The sequence below is a fragment of the Podarcis raffonei genome, chromosome 3 (genome assembly GCF_027172205.1).
Source record: "Podarcis raffonei isolate rPodRaf1 chromosome 3, rPodRaf1.pri, whole genome shotgun sequence".
In the NCBI taxonomy this organism is placed as follows: Eukaryota; Metazoa; Chordata; class Lepidosauria; order Squamata; family Lacertidae; genus Podarcis; species Podarcis raffonei.
Genome location: NC_070604.1, coordinates 34,423,360 through 34,439,286, shown reverse-complemented (window position 1 = coordinate 34,439,286; position 15,927 = coordinate 34,423,360). Strand labels below are relative to the sequence as shown.

The 15,927-nt window shown below is 46.3% G+C and overlaps 1 protein-coding gene across 3 annotated transcripts in view; it reads left to right on the top strand.

Annotated features, from left to right (window-relative positions):
* ELOVL5 (ELOVL fatty acid elongase 5) overlaps window positions 1-15,927 on the top strand; it is a 69,849-nt gene that overhangs the window by 17,384 nt on the left and 36,538 nt on the right. The window contains exon 1 of one of the 3 annotated variants that reach the window (XM_053381075.1): window positions 12,803-12,822. The exons of the other annotated variants lie outside the window; for them this stretch is intronic. The gene's annotated coding sequence lies outside the window, so the exon portion shown is untranslated. Of the gene's footprint in view, window positions 1-12,802; window positions 12,823-15,927 lie in introns of those variants that run through there. 3 annotated transcript variants of the gene reach the window in all.

Sequence of the window (15,927 nt, the reverse complement as noted above, 5' to 3'; positions counted from 1 at the left end):
CACGGATTGCGTTCACAACCCGAGCGTCCACTGTAGTGCCTTACCTGTAAATAGCAGTTGGCTATTCCACTGGGTAGTTCTGGGGTTCTCAAAGCACATCAAATGCTGATCATGTAATAAGTAATATATTTGAACTTTGCATGAACTGCAGAGCATTCTGGGTGGCACTGTGACACATGACAGTTCAGTCAAGTTGGCTGTATGGTCAGCTGAAGCACACATTCTTTTTGCTCAGAGGAAAAGCATATTATTGATAATTCAGTTAACGTGGACTGGCCCCGAGCTCATTGCCTTTAATTTCTTGCTTTTGAACATCCCATTGCTCTTCATTAAAACTGCCCCATGCCCATTAGATGGAAACTCTCAAACACCTTTTCATGATAGAATTCAGGCTTGGGTTTCGCACTTAATACAGATTGAAATTGGGTATCTGTTTTTATTATTTATTGGCATTCCCAGGTTCTCTCAGTAGAAGTTCCAGAGGTGTCCTGTGTGAGTGGGAAGGCACTTCTGCAAGGAAGCCTCCTCAAATTCTTCCCATTTCCCTTCCCAGTTGCAACTCCCTTTGCCCCAACCCACCCTGTTCCAGAGGGTCCTCAAGGGGTTTCGCACTTAATACAGATTGAAATTGGGTATCTGTTTTTATTATTTATTGGCATTCCCAGGTTCTCTCAGTAGAAGTTCCAGAGGTGTCCTGTGTGAGTGGGAAGGCACTTCTGCAAGGAAGCCTCCTCAAATTCTTCCCATTTCCCTTCCCAGTTGCAACTCCCTTTGCCCCAACCCACCCTGTTCCAGAGGGTCCTCAAGTCTCTGTAGTGGCTTTGGTGGGGGGCATAGGAGACTATAGTGTTGCCGATAGAGAACCAGGAAAACTCTTCTGCATGAGCTGAATTGTACCAGCTGTTCTCTGGATCTAGCCCATGACTATTGTATTCATTGTAATAGAAACATAGAATTGTAGGCTTGGAAGGGATCACAAGGGTTGTCTCATCCAAACCCCTGGGATGCAGGAATCTTTTGCCCAGTGTGGGGCTTGAACCCACAAGCCTGAGATTAAGAGTCTCATGCTTCTTCCCAGCAGCCAAGCAAATTGGGTCTTCCAGCTGCCATCCCAATCACAGCTACTAGCTATACCTGTGCTGACCTAGCTGGAGAAATGGAACCATCTCTCTTCTCTTTCAATAATAATAATAATTTTTTATTTATACCCCGCCCTCCCCGGCCAAGACCGGGCTCAGGGGGCTAACATCAGGTATAAAAACAATTGATTAAAATACAACTTAAAAACAGGATTAAAGTACAACTTAAAATGCAGCCTCATTTCAGTGGAAGCCCAGATCAAAAACTGTTTGGGGGGGAGAAAACGTCAAATCTTCACCAAGGCCAACTGGTCCTACGTGGGCCAGAAAAAAGCCAGGGAAGTCCCCAAATAGGGGTTCCATCACAGAAGGAAAGGGAAAGAGGGGGAGGGGGATCAGGCTGGTTCCAAGCCAAAGGCCAGGTGGAACAACTCTGTCTTACAGGCCCTGTGGAAAGAAATCAGATCCCGCAGGGCCCTGGTCTCATAAGACAGAGCGTTCCACCAGGCCAGAGCTAGTGTTGAAAAGGCCCTGGCCCTGGTTGAGGCTAATCTGACTTCCTTAGGGCCTGGGACCACAAGGGTGTTGCTATTTATGGACTTTAAGGTCCTCCGTGGGGCATACCAGGAGAGGCGGTCCCATAGGTACGAGGGTCCTTTGGGGACAGTTACTCACTGAAGAACAAGTAACACCCCAAGCCCAAGTGTTAACACGAAGGACAAATTTGGTGAAATTAAGCAGAGCTGATTTTGCCTTGAATTATTCAAGGAAGGCCGAGCTGGGTGGCACAATTCTTCTTTCCTTTTGCTTACGGGAGCTCTGCATTTCCTCTTGCTCAGACGCAGTGGCCTCTTTTGATCGCGCCTGTCAAGTGTGTTTCTCCTGCTGTGCTTCCCTCTAACCAGGCTTCATTTCTGTAGGCATGCTGAAACGTTTATTTCTTATGACAGACGCTACTTCAATGTTATCGCCTCCTTCTCCTCCTCCTTAAAAATGAGTTTAAAGCCTGGAAATTAAAAAAAATGGTACCCTTGGGCAAGCAATCTTAGTTTCCTGTTAATAGTTATTTTTTGTGCCATGCTGCTTTCAGACATAGTTCCACACAAATGTGGGCTTCATCCTGCACTGCTGCTGTCTTCAGAAGATGCGCTTTGGGGGTGGTTGATAAACCACCTTGTTTGCTGACCTTGAGCAAGGGTAGTAATGGAATGGGTAGCATTGTCTTCTTCCTTATTTTTTTGGCAGGGAATGGGAAAGCTTTAGCATAAGAGAGATCAGTCTACCATACAGGCAGGACAGTGTCTTATACTTGAACCTACTTGCGACAACACTTAAGATGACAATCAAAGTCCAAATCGTAGTACAGTGGTACCTTGGTTCTCAAATGCCTTGGTACTCAAACAACTTGGAACCCAAACGCTGCAAACCTAGAAGTAAGTGTTCCGGTTTGCGAACTTTTTTCAGAAGCTGAACATTTTCTGTTTTGAGTGCCACGCTTCCGTTTTGAGTGTTACACTGAGGTGTCTGTTTTTGCTATTTATTTTGCATTTTTGTGGCTCTTTTTTGTTTTTGTGACTGTGTGGAACCCAGTTCAGCTACTGATGGATTGATTGTGTGACTGCAGTACATTGTTTCTTGCTATCATTTTATGGATCAATGGTCTCGTTAGATAGTAAAATTCATGTTCAATTGCTGTTTTAGGGGTTGTTTTCAAAAGTCTGGAACAGATTGATCCATTTTGCATTACTTTCTATGGGAAAGCGCGCCTTGCTTTTGGCACACTGGTTTTGGAACAGACTTCTGGAATGGATTAAGTTTGAGAACCAAGGTACCACTGTAAAACATACACACACAATCCCAGTTTTGTGAAGACCTAACCTTCTGATTTCAGTGGTTTTCTCCTTGCATAAGTCTGCCTCCCTTCTCCAAGCTGGTGCTCTGCAGATGTTGTTGCACTAGGGTTGCCATCATCCCAGGCCATCCCTGATGGGATTTGGAGGACAGGAGGTTGGGAGAGCTGTTTCTCTTGCAGCTCTGTCAATGGACACAAACATTTCCTTGAAGTGGCATTGGACTAAACCCTAAGGAAACAGCTCCATTCCATGGAAGGAAAGGCTTAATTGGGCCATGGTAGCCTCATGCAGATATTCCCTGTTGATTAGAGCTGGGCAACGTATCAATACGTCATCCAAAATCAGTCTGAAGTCCACATTATGGCAATGTTTTCATAATATTTAGTGGTATATCGTGAATCATCATGTGTATGTGTGTGCTATGTAAAAAAATCAAGATGTGGGAACAACTGTGAAGCTGGTCGTCACTTGTCTCATTATTCCTGCCACCCTCGTTGCTCAGTACTATAAAATCATACAGTGGTACCTTGGTTTTTGAACGTAATCCATTCCGGAAGACCATTCTAGTTCCAAAACGTTTGGAAACTGAAAACTTAATCAGAAGCCTCAATATGGAAAACTCAATACAGAAGTCACATGGCATGTTCAACTTCCGAGGCGCATTTACTTCCGGGTTTATGGCGTTCAAAAACCGAAATGTTCGTCCGTCAGTGGAGATGTTCAAAAACAGAGGTACCACTGTAGTTGTTAAAGGTAAAGGGACCTCTGACCGTTAGGTAAAGGGACCCCTGGCCAACTCTGGGGTTGCGGCGCTCATTTCGCTTTATTGGCTGAAGGAGCCAGCGTACAGCTTCCAGGTCATGTGGCCAGCATGACTAAGCTGCTTCTGGCGAGCCAGAGCAGCACACGGAAACGCCGTTTACCTTCTCACCAGAGCGGTATCTATTTATCTACTTGCACTTTGATGTGCTTTCGAACTGCTAGGTTGGCAGGAGCAGGGACCAAGCAACGGGAGCTCACCCCGTTGCGGGGATTCGAACTGCCGACCTTCTGATTGGCAAGTCCTAGGCTCTGTGGTTTAACCCACAGCGCCACCTGCACCCCAACAGTATGTTAAAGGTAAGTAAAAATGTCTCAGTTTTAGACCCTTAAGTAGTAGCAGTTGCCAGTTCGCCTCTACATAGTTCCATCCTTATTTCAGACATCATGATATATCAATATATCATGATGTTTAGCTGGTGATATATCACAATGGTGAAAACCAGACATCGCTCAACCCTACTGTGGATGGAAGCTATGCATGGAGAAGGGGCTAGTGGAAGCAGGCTGCTGGTCCACTGCAGCATTCTGCAAGGCAGTGGTTTCCCCTGCGAATATGCATGCATAGCGGAAAGTCTATGCATGAGCAGCAGTGGATGCGTCTTATGGAGACATCTGAGCCAACACTATGCAGGCATCTTGGGGACATGGCCAGTGAAATTGGAAACAGGCCCAGCAGCACAGTCCCATTGACCCCTTCTTCTGCATGGAGGATGCCCCAGTAGGATTTCTTTCTAATGCCATTTGTGAATGGGTGATAGGAACACTACATATGAGCTTATAGAACTGCAATGCAATATTCAGAATTTTGAAATGGTATCGCTCTTTTTGCAATGGATCAGGAAAAACAAAACCCTCTTAGAACGGATTGCAACTAGTTTTAAATACCACCCCTACCCCCCCCCGGTTCTGCATAGATTGCGTATATCCCCTGGTTTATTGCAATATTTAACAGTCTCCTGACACTGACTGTCATTCATTTCTGCTAATCTGTACTCAGAACTGGCGGCATAAATGGCCCGTGGCCCTTAAGAGAACAATAAATCACAAATAAAAAATACGTGTGGCTTTCCCTAGGACGTCAAATGAAATAAAAACATAAGCGAGTCATTTGAGACAGCTATATCAAAACACCTGTTTGGCTCAGATACTTATCAGATAAGTTGTGTAAGCCTGTTCTCCGAAGCCTTCATCCAGAGAACTTCCTCTTGGCAATATAACTTCCTTATATACATGTCGTGCACATTGATATCGCCACCCAACAGAACCGCTGAAGGTCAGTTTTAAACGATCGCATTTGCAAAATGTCAGTGGCTGGCAATTTCTTTTTAAAAGTGTGACCATGCCAAAGGGCTTTGAGCCATTTTTTAAAGCATGCATTTAGAGCAGTGATGGTTGATACTTCTTGGGACTGCTGGGGTGGAAGTCAGGGAGCCCAGTGGTAGGTGGAATCAGAGCCCATGGCAGGCAGAGCCATCTAGAATTCTAGTTTTGTCCCCATCCTTCTGCCTACTAAGTCCTAGAAGGGCAACATTGAGACTAAGGAGGACTCAAAAGACAGGAAGTGCCACCTACTACTTCCTGGTTGGAAGTAGGAATGAGGTTGAGGCCAAGATTGGTGAAGCACTGCTCCATTCACCCCAATGGATCAACCTCTATTGCTTTGGATACAGTCTTCTGTATGAAGGGCTGTCCACTCCGCTTTCAAGATCAAGAATCCTAAGTAGGGAGAGCAGAGACCCTGGAGTTCATAGAATCATAAAGTTGGAAGGGACCCAAAGGGTCATCCAGTCTAACCCCCATGCAGTGCAGGAATCCTTTGCCCAACGTGGGGCTCAGACCCATGACCCTGAGATTAAGAGTCTCATGCTCCACCGACTGGGGTTAATATTTGGGCAGCAGCTCATGTAGAGGGCCCATAGCTCACCTGGTCACAGCTTTCCCCACTATGGTGAGGTAAACATTTCTATTTACAGTGGTACCTCGGGTTAAGAACTTAATTCATTCTGCAGGTCTGATCTTAACCTGAAACTGTTCTTAACCTGAAGCACCACTTTAGCTAATGGGGCCTCCTGCTGCTGCCATGCCGCCGGAGCACAATTTCTGTTCTCATCCTGAAGCAAAGTTCTTAACCCGAGGTAATATTTCTGGGTTAGCAGAGTCTGTAACCTGAAGCGTTATGTAACCTGAAGCATATGTAACCCGAGCTACCACTGTACATCACAATAAGTACTTTTGAAAATTGTATATGTACAATTAACATACTAACATTTCACAGAAATCTTGTCCTTGTTTGGTGTTTGTATTAACCCTTTTGCTGTGGTGCATGAGTGGCCCTCAGACCTCTTTTAATATGTCAATTTGTCCGCTATTTCATTTGGTTTCCACAGTAATGCCTGTTTTAATTGTAAGAATAAAAAAAGACCATGGTGTATAAAGGTATTTCAAAATGGGCTCCAAGTTTTTTCCCCTTTGTAATATTCTGAAAAACATTGTAATCTAACTGAGATATAAATATTAGCATTAGGAACCTGCTCTGCCACAGAGAAATCAACCTTGAAGCAACTCTAGTTTTGCAGCCCGTGGTTTCGAAGTGTAACTATTCTCTCCTGGGCTCCATTGCCCCTTTTGTAGAAAGCATGAGATTCCTTCCCTCGTTTTTCATTCTTTCCACATTTGCATCTGTGCCATCTACTACTTCATTCTCATTTCTTGCGACTCCAGACTTGCTCCATGTTACGTTTCACGCCTATACATAGTCTTGCAAAAGCGAATTCGTGTGCTAAAACAGCCAATTGCCACATCCTGAAAATTCAGGTCAGGAGCTTCTTCTTAACGCCATTCCCAGGCATTCTTAAACAGTCCACGGAGGGTCAATGCTCATTAGCTCCACTCTGTCCACCCACCAATTCAGCCTTCCCCACATTTAACAGAAAGGTTTTGAGGGGGTTTGTAAGCACCTTCTGTTTACAACGCAGGAAGGTCATTGTGGAGTGGGCAGGGCTGGTGCATATGCCCCCTTTGCAGAGAGGGTTTAAGAATGCCTTGTGAGGGGGTCTAAATTAGGGAGAGCCTGAAGTTCCATGTCAAAAAGAAGCCTTGATGCCTGGGAAAACAACCCAATATTCGAAATGGATGCTTACATATATATGCCATGCTAGGATGATGCTCTTGTAACTTGTTAATTGTAGAGCAAACTTTTTCAGCAGTGGGCCGGTCCAGTGTCCCTCAGACCTTGTGGGGGGCCAGACTATATTTTTTTGGGGGGGGGGATGAACAAATTCCTACACCCCACAAATAACCCAGAGATGCATTTTAAATAAAATGACACATTCTACTTATGTAAAAACACGCTGATTCCCGGACTGTCTGTGAGCCAGACTGAGAAGGCGATTGGGCCGCATCCGGCCCCCGGGCCTTAGGTTGCCTATCCATGTTGTAGAGGGAGCACAGAATGCCAAAATCTGCATCCCTGGAATCCTTGAAAGCAGTCATGCTTCCAGTCCTCTCAATAATTCTTACAAAAGCAATCCTAAATATACTGATCTGAAACGACGTTTACTTTGATACCAAATGAGAACAATGTTCTTCGAACTGGACTTTGACATCTTTCTCTCTGTCTCTGCCTTCAAGGGCTTGTGCATTGTCCTACTTTTGCCACCTTTTTTCCGTGTTCTGCTTGATGTATTTCTATTACCGTGGGTACTAAGCGTTCTTTGTATTTGGCAACTACCCTTAGTCTCTCCTTCAGGCCGTCGATATCTATCACATAGAAAGCATTGTCCTTACCAAGAGGCTGAAATGTAAGATAATGTCAGGAGCTGGATGACAAATAATACTCAGTTGTCTTTGTTGGGTGCGCTTTTTTAAGGGGCGGGGGAATGGGAGGTTGGGGGTCAAGGAAAGGAGAGAAACTTCTTATTCCCCCCCCCCCCGAAACTTTGCTGATTTCCCATTCCATCAAATAACCTTTATTATTTGGAAGGTAAGTTAGATTGCTAGCACATGGAAATAAATATTCTGGGATTGCAAGGAGAGAGAGAAAAAGTGCTTTGGGGAGTGATTTGCAGCCAGTAGAAAGAGAAAAAACTTGCAGGTACACTTCACCCCCTCTTGAACTCTTGGGGTCAAATTTCTTGCTGATTTAGAAATGTAGATCCAAGCTCCCACAATGCTTTTCTGCTAATAATATTCTCAGTTTGAAATTACAACCATTAAAAAAAAGGAAAATTACACACACACACACACACACACACACACACAAACCCCTAAGATGGAAGAAATCAAAACTCTTCACCTGGCTCTACTGGAAATTATTTACCGCACTTTTTTTTTTTTGAAACAGCAGAAGTGCACAGTTAATGCTGTTATAGAGGGTTTTGTTTCCTTAATCCAGGCCTGCACAACATTCAGCCTGTGGGCAATTGCAGTGCTTTCCCTGAGTGTCTGCTGCTCTCGGAGGTGGGGGCATTTTAATTATCCATTGTTTGCAGCCACCTATTCCTGAGCTCCTTTGTGTGTTTGTGTGTTCTCTCTTCAAATCCAAAGCTTCCCAGTGCTCACTCGGTGCCCAGTTGTTTTATGCACAAGTTGTGCACAAGGTTTATGCACAAGTTTTATTCCCAGTTGTGTTTTAGCACAAGGAAGGGTCTGAAGGCCATGCCACAAAAGCAACAGCAGGGAAGGAGGAGCCCTTGAACAACCCATCTCCTTGGTTTCCTCCTTGCTGAGGGTGGAAGTAAAAGCGGCCGAGGAGAAGGGCTGTACGGAAGGCTTGAAAGTTTCCTTGGCTGGTTTGCTCACCTGCCTTCCTCTTGCCAGACCAGCTGAGGTACAACTGCACATTCTCCTTTGGGCAGAACCTGCAACAACTGGAAGAGTTTCAGGTAGGGTTTGTGAGAGAGAAATGGAGGAGGATGACAAGGGATCTAAATCAAGCAATTCAGTTTTATTTTCCAGTATACCTCCTTAAGCCCGGGATAGCCAGCATAGTACACTCCAGATGTTGACAGACTTGGGTTCCGTTCATTCCAGATTATTGGCCGTGCTGGCCGGGGTGGATGAAAGTTAGAGAACCGCAACATCTGGACGGTTTCATGTTAGCTATCCCTGCTTGAAAGCTTAAAACGTTTTAAAAATATCTTTTAGGTGGGGTGGGGGGTCTTAAGAGCTAAAGGTGACATAACAGGAAAGTCCTGCTCCCCACTTTCAAGCACCTGCACCCCTTTGTTAATTTCAATTGACATAGCAGTGCTACCGAAGGAAATGTGTAGCTTTTTCTACTTGCTGCTCTAAATCTGCGGCCTCCTCCTCCTCCTCCTCCTCCTCCTTCTTATCATCATCATCATCATCATCATTCCTTCAGGAGGACATATGATAGTTTGGGACAGGGCTTTTTTTCAGCTGGAGCTCAGCTCTGGTGGACACCATTGCCATTCTAAGAAAACAAGGGAGAGGTTCGTGGTGAACTCTGGCACCTCTTTTTCTAGAAAAACAGCACTAGTTTGGTCATGTGATCAGAAAAGCAGCATTTGTAGCAAGGGTTAAATGCTCCATCCCCTCTCATCCCCACTGTTCCAATTAAAATTAACCACCCCCTACTGCTTTGCTCTGTATATGCTTGTATGTGTAGATAGTAGTCATTCTGATTTTTTCGCAAGGACAAAGTTGCATCAAGCAATTGCTCTCCCATCATATGTTTCAGTTCATGTTCCTGTCGTTTCCTTGTTGAAAAAAGGTGGTTTGGGGTTGGTTGTCTAAGAGCTCCAAATCAGCTCTAAATGTGCAACTTGGGTGTGCCTGTCTGTGATTGACTCTCGCCCCAAAATAGTGACAGTCTGGAAGTGCACTAAGAATGGAGGAAGAGCAGACAGGAGTCCCTCACTCTGTAAGAATTGGTTAAATGGATGCTGCTTGCTGAATTACCGTATTTTTCGCTCCATAGGGCGCACCTGACCATAGGGCACACCTAGTTTTTAGAGGAGGAAAACACACAAAAAAATATTCTGAATCAAATGTTGCACTAAACTATTTAAAGCAGCAAAGTGTGTGGCTCCTGTCCACTTTGCTGCTTTAAAGCGAGCCTCAGAGAAGGGTAGGAAGGGGAACCATGGCTTATCTAAGTCCAGTTAATAATGCTGAGCCTGACTTATGGCCATCGAGATTAGCCTGGCCGTCTCAGTGGAAATCTGGGGAGGCTGAGGTGGACTTTCAAAGTGTGGTTGTGTCTTCCTGCCCGGCATCTATTTCCTGCCCTCTTTCCCCCCTGCACCCCCGCACCCTGCTTCAAAGCAAGCCCCGGAGGAGGGAAGGAAGCGGAGCCATGGATCCTCTGCTCGCAACTGCAGCGGATTCCCTCCACTTTGAAGCAGGAAAGTGGGAGAGGAGCTGCTTACAGAGTGTAAGCTGCTCTCCTCCCACTTTGCTGCTTCAAAGGGAGCCCGGGAGGAGGGAATCTGCTTCAGTGGCAAGCAGTGGAGGATCCATGGTCCCCTTCCTTCCCTCCTCCGTAGTTGCTTTGAAGCAGGAAAGTGGGAGAGGAGCCGCTTACACGGGTTTAAGCTGCTCCCCTCCCACTTTGCTGCTTCAAAGCAAGCCACGGAGGAGGGACGGACGGACGGAATCCCCTTCCCTCCCTCCTCCCCGGCTCAGGTCAGCAGCAGCGGCTCTTGCTGGCTTTACAATGAGCTGGAAGAGCTGCGCAGAGCGTGTCAGCAGCAGCGGTTCTTGCTAGCTTCGCTCCATAGGACGCACAGACATTTCCCCTTACTTTTTAGGGGAGGAAAAGCGCCTCCTATGGTGCGAAAAATACGGTACTATGAAAAGCTGTCTTTTTACCAGCCCTTGTTTACCCAAATCAAGGTCCAGAACCAACCCAGGAATGGAAGTGAAACCTTTCGGACATATTTTATCATTCGGAACAATTAATGCTAGATGAAGTGATGGAATCGTGACCTTGGGCTAAAGAGCTCTCCTCTCCCTGCCATTATCAAGTTAAAGATCTGATCTCTACATTTTCATGTGCCTACAACTTGACCTTAAAGAGAAACTAGCCTTTCCTTACCCGTCTCTATTTGCAGGCCACCACCACCTTTTCCACTGGCTGGGGAAACTTTTTTTTACAAAGTGCTTTGCAGCCAGACAACTTGAGTGAAAGTGGCACACTCTGCTCCCACCTCTAGCAGAGCAATCTGCTAACTCTCGCTGCTGGAAGAGGAGGTGGTGACAGCAAAGGGAGCAGATGAAAGAATTGCCAGGGAGGGGGATAGACTTTTGGGCTGTCATCTGACAGTCCTGTTAGGAAGGCACGCTCTGTTTGTCTGCTTATGAGGACCAGAAGGCAAAAATGCTGGTCAGGTCAGTTTTTATTTAGCTTTGCTTATGCGAGCCTCTTGGGACAGAGTGTTGAGCAGGAAGCTTGTCTGTTTTCCAACCGGTGTCTTATGGTAGCATATGTATGTTGAAGCTGAGAGTTTTATACTAAGATGTAGCTCAGTGGTAGAGTCTCTCTGTCTTGCATGCTGAAGACCCCAGATCCAATCCTGGCATCTCCAGGTAGGGCTTGGGTATGCCTGCTGCTTGAAATTCTGGAGAGTTGCTGCCAGTCCCATAGACACTTGTTGTTTAGTCGTTTAGTCGTGTCCGACTCTTCGTGACCCCATGGACCAGAGCACCTCAGGCACCCCTGTCTTCCACTGCCTCCTGCAGCTTGGTCAAACTCATGTTCGTAGCTTTGAGTACACCATCCAACCATCTCGTCCTCTGTCGTCCCCTTCTCCTTGTGCCCTCCATCTTTCCCAACATCAGGGTCTTTTCCAGGGAGTCTTCTCTTCTCATGAGGTGGTCAAAGTATTGGAGCCTCAGCTTCAGGATCTGTCCTTCCAGTGAGCACTCAGGGCTGATTTCCTTAAGAATGGATCCGTTTGATCTTCTTGCAGTCCATGGGACTCTCAAGAGTCTCCTCCAGCACCGTAATTCAAAAGCATCAATTCTTCGGCGATCAGCCTTCTTTATGGTCCAGCTCTCATTTCCATACAGCAGAGTTCAAAATTAGCCAGGTGCATTTTGCACCTAGCTTTCGGCCACTTTTGACCACGCGAAGATGCCTGGGCACCAGGAAGGTGCCTGACATCTCTACCATCTGGAGTTGCATGAAGGGGGTTCCTTGAGTCTGGATTGTTTTCATACACTAATACCACATCCTGTAGAATTCTATCCGTTACATTTTACTTGCGCAACCGGAATGAATTTCAGGAACCAAAATGCTTTTTTCTTTGCCGTCTGAGCAGGAGCAGTGAACAACGTTACAGTGAATTGTTGTAGCTTGTCTTCACTTGGCCCACCTCATTGTCCTGCTCACAGTCGTGAAGAATATCCCTATATTATGAATGGTCTGTGTCACCATTAAGGAAAAAGAGGTAGTGGCAGGCCAATATATATGTGGGCTGTCTCTGGAGCAAGTGACTTTTCTTCTTTAAGTTCTCAAAGCTCTTAACCTAGCTCAGGGTTGTCATCTGAACTGGCCAGATGCTTAACAATCACAGTCAGTCTGTCATTTGAAGAACTTTAGAGCTGTCTTGCCCCCAAAGGGCAAGTAGACATTCCGTTTTGGTGTAATCTTGGTTTAAGAAGCCATTTGGCGCCTAGCTTATATATCTGAGTTTCTAGCACTGGTAGACAGTAGTAAACTGGATGAACTCAGTGGAGGGCAGCTTTCAATGTTCCTGTGGATGGAAGAGAACAGCCATGTGAAATGTTGGCTGCTCCGGGATTAGCCTCTTTTAATGGACTCAAACAGATGATACTCCTCAAGCAGCCTTGCATTTTGATCGGTTGTCGGGTCACATATTTCACAGTGATATTAGCTGAGCTTTGTTGACAGCAAGGAGTTAACACACAAAGGACTTTGTGCTTGCCCCTTCAAAAGTCGCTGGGTCAGCCTGAATGCTGACTCTGCACGATGAGAATCTCATTTTACCTTCCGAGCCAAAGAAGACCTTGTGCCAGGGAGTGACACTTGATTCATAATACTGCCAGCGTTACAAGCAGGGCAAATCCATATTCCAAACCAGGTTATTATGACTTTGGAGACATCTCTAGCTTGCAAGCCTGCTCTTATATTGCATCTTTCTTGAGTTACCAGTGAGTATAGCTTCAGCATCTCTCATTTTGATAATTATCAGTAGTGTTTCTTTGGAGGCTGTTGCTCTTACATAAAACCAGGGATGTTTTCTGTGACCATAGAGGTAAAAGAGATAGTTTGTCTGCTGCGAAGGCAGAGGAGCATATTTTAAAGAGGCAGGGAGTGACCTTTCTACCTTTTTTTAAAAAAAAAAACCTACCCCAGTGAGCTTCTTAACGATTCCTAGTAGCAGTTAGGATCTAGAAGAAATATCAGTGGAAAGAATGTGGAAGAGAATGAATAAAGTGTCAGGCAAGCTACCTGAAAGGTAGACTGTACCAATAGGAATCTTATACAGTAGGCGTGCTTTCTGTTTATATGAGGACACCAGTGGTTATGTGGCATTTTACAGAGTACAAGAGGAGCTCACAAATAAATTTTAGGTCAGGAACAGGTGGGAGAAACAAACCAGGAGCTCTGCTTACTGTGGTGGCCAAGCATTGAATCCTGGGTATTTTTTTTAAAAAGCCATGGTTTGTTGGCTTGCATATCCTAGCTTGTTGGTGAACAACTGGCCAATATTCTGGTTCAGACATGTTTTCCCAGTGACAGCGATGGGGATTTTTACAAAACATTTTGAATGGAAAATCATCCTTTTTTGTAAAAAAAAAAAAAAAATCCTGCGCAAATTAGTGTTTTCAGTCTTCATCAGAAAATTTCCAATTTCCTGCAGAGGGATTGGATTTAGCACGTTCAGTTTCCTTTTATTTAGTAAACAAAACTGTAAACTTGCCAAGCTTGCCTACTGCTGCATTTTCAGCTAGTGCATCCGTTCATTGTTGCTAATGAATTTTAAGAAATATAAAATTCCCACAGGGATTTTCCCCTCTCTGCTTCACTGGCTAGATGCCCTGTTTATTGTGATGTGCAAACGTGGCTGTGTGGTTGTTTCAGTTGTGCATGCTCAGAGTTCCATTAGGGCATTAGCTGGTTTTTGGACAGATGTTCTGGGAAGCAGTCCCAGGCACAGGGCAGCGAGGGAGAAGTGATGGAACTGTTGGAGGATGCAGGAAACCTTTGAGCAGCTACAAGTGGTGGAACTAGATGAGCAAAGGTCATTGGCAGGATTGTATCAGGAGATGGGGGTGGCGGGGGCAAGGCTATGGAGGAGGTTGAAGGACCTTGCACTGAATGCGGAAACAGACAGAAAGAAGTAGAGAGATAAAATTTGCCAAATCATTTTTATTGCTTTTTCCAGATCGTACCTAATCAGCCACAAATTAAAACAAATTTAATACAGTTTCCCCAAAAAATTGGTTTCCCGCCCTCTATTCTTGATGTGTCCAGTTTCCTCCTGTTGCTGCTTTATTTTCTAATACACGTTCCATTAAACTATTTTATCCCTAACTGTCAGGGAACTGCCAGTGACTGACACAGCCACGGAGAAAGGGCTGTCCAGCCAGGGAAAGGTTTAGCCAGACAACGTTGCCTAGAGCTGCAGCACCCTTTACGCACAAGCAACCCCCAATTCCCTTTACAGCAATCCGTCAGTCTTTGACGTTGCTTGTGCACAACGACAGGACAGGCAGCATCATGAGTCAAACTGGAGGAGCAGGCGCTGGAGAGGGAGCAGCGGTAGCGCCAAATCTGGAGGAGAGAAACCGAGATTTGGAACAGCAGGTGGCTCTGTTAGCGGTGCGGCTAGATGAAAGGCGGACTCAGGATGCCCAGGGAAAGCCCACCCCCATCGCAAGGAAGGTACCGGGACTGGTGCACAAGTTTGGGGGAAACCCCAGAGATTACAATGCAATCAGGACGGAGGTACAGTACGCGCTGGAACTGCAGTATGATGACTTTGCTGACGATGGGGAGAGGGTCGCTTATGTTATCGGGCATCTTCAGGACGCTGCCAGGGAATGGATCCTGCCATTAATGGCAACGCAGAATGCTGCCCTAAAGGACCTTAGGAAATTTTTTGGCGCCATGGATGCCATGTTCTCAAGTGGAGTGGAGCAGAGTGTGACTCACAGGGAACTGATGGCGTGCAAGCAAGGGGGCCAGTCAGTTAGAGAGTACTGGTCGCGTTTTGCGATGCTTATCCATAGACTTGGGTGGGAACTGGGCTCGGAACCAGTGCAAATCCTGTTTGAGGAAGGCTTATCCCCCTCAGTGAAGGATGAACTTTCCTGCGCGCCCCGCCCTCAATCGATGGATCAGCTGACTAAGGCTGTACTTGCGATAGGAGTATGCCAAGAAGCACGCGCTCTAGAGAAGCGGGAGGGGAGAGGAGAGCGTTGGCATGACAACCGCATTCCTGAAATACCGGAGCAATCTTCCCAGCCAGTGGAACCAATGGAGATTGGGGGAGCGCGCGCGGGGGGGGGGGTTTCAAACTCCAGCAAAGTTCGAAAGAAGGAGGGAAAGGAGGGGAAAACAGTCAAGAAGTGTTTCCTCTGCCAATAGCCAGGACATTTTGCCAGGGTCTGCCCTCAAAGGAAGGCATGGCAAGGAATGGTGGGGGCTGCTGGCTGTGAGGAGGGGGGAGAAAAGGAGCAGGGAAAAGCCAACGCTTGGCTGCCGATCAGCGGGCACAGCAGCCAGGCCAGCAACCAGTAAAAGTGCCCAAGCCAGACCCCCCCCAAGCAGCCATAGCCATAGAGGTGGTGCTAGAACTCCCTAATGGGCACCCAATCAAGGTTAAGGCACTGCTGGATTCAGACAGTTCCTGCAATTTTTTCAGCAAGGAGCACCAGCTACACCTCCTGCCTCTAGAGTGTCCCTTACAAGTAATGACCATTGATGGCAGAGAACTCCTGGGAGGGGAAGTGACGCACCAGACTCCCCCCATGAGAATGAGGGTCTCCAGACACACAGAAACCATTGCCTTTCACGTAGCCACACTGGCAGGACCACCAATCATACTGGGAATGAGCTGGCTGGCACTACATGATCCAGTAGTGGCATGGCACCAGCGGACAGTTGCTTTTGGGTCAGCTCACTGCTTGAAACACTGTCACGGGGGGGAAGCCCCGAGGATGGCCGTAGCCAGGGTGGC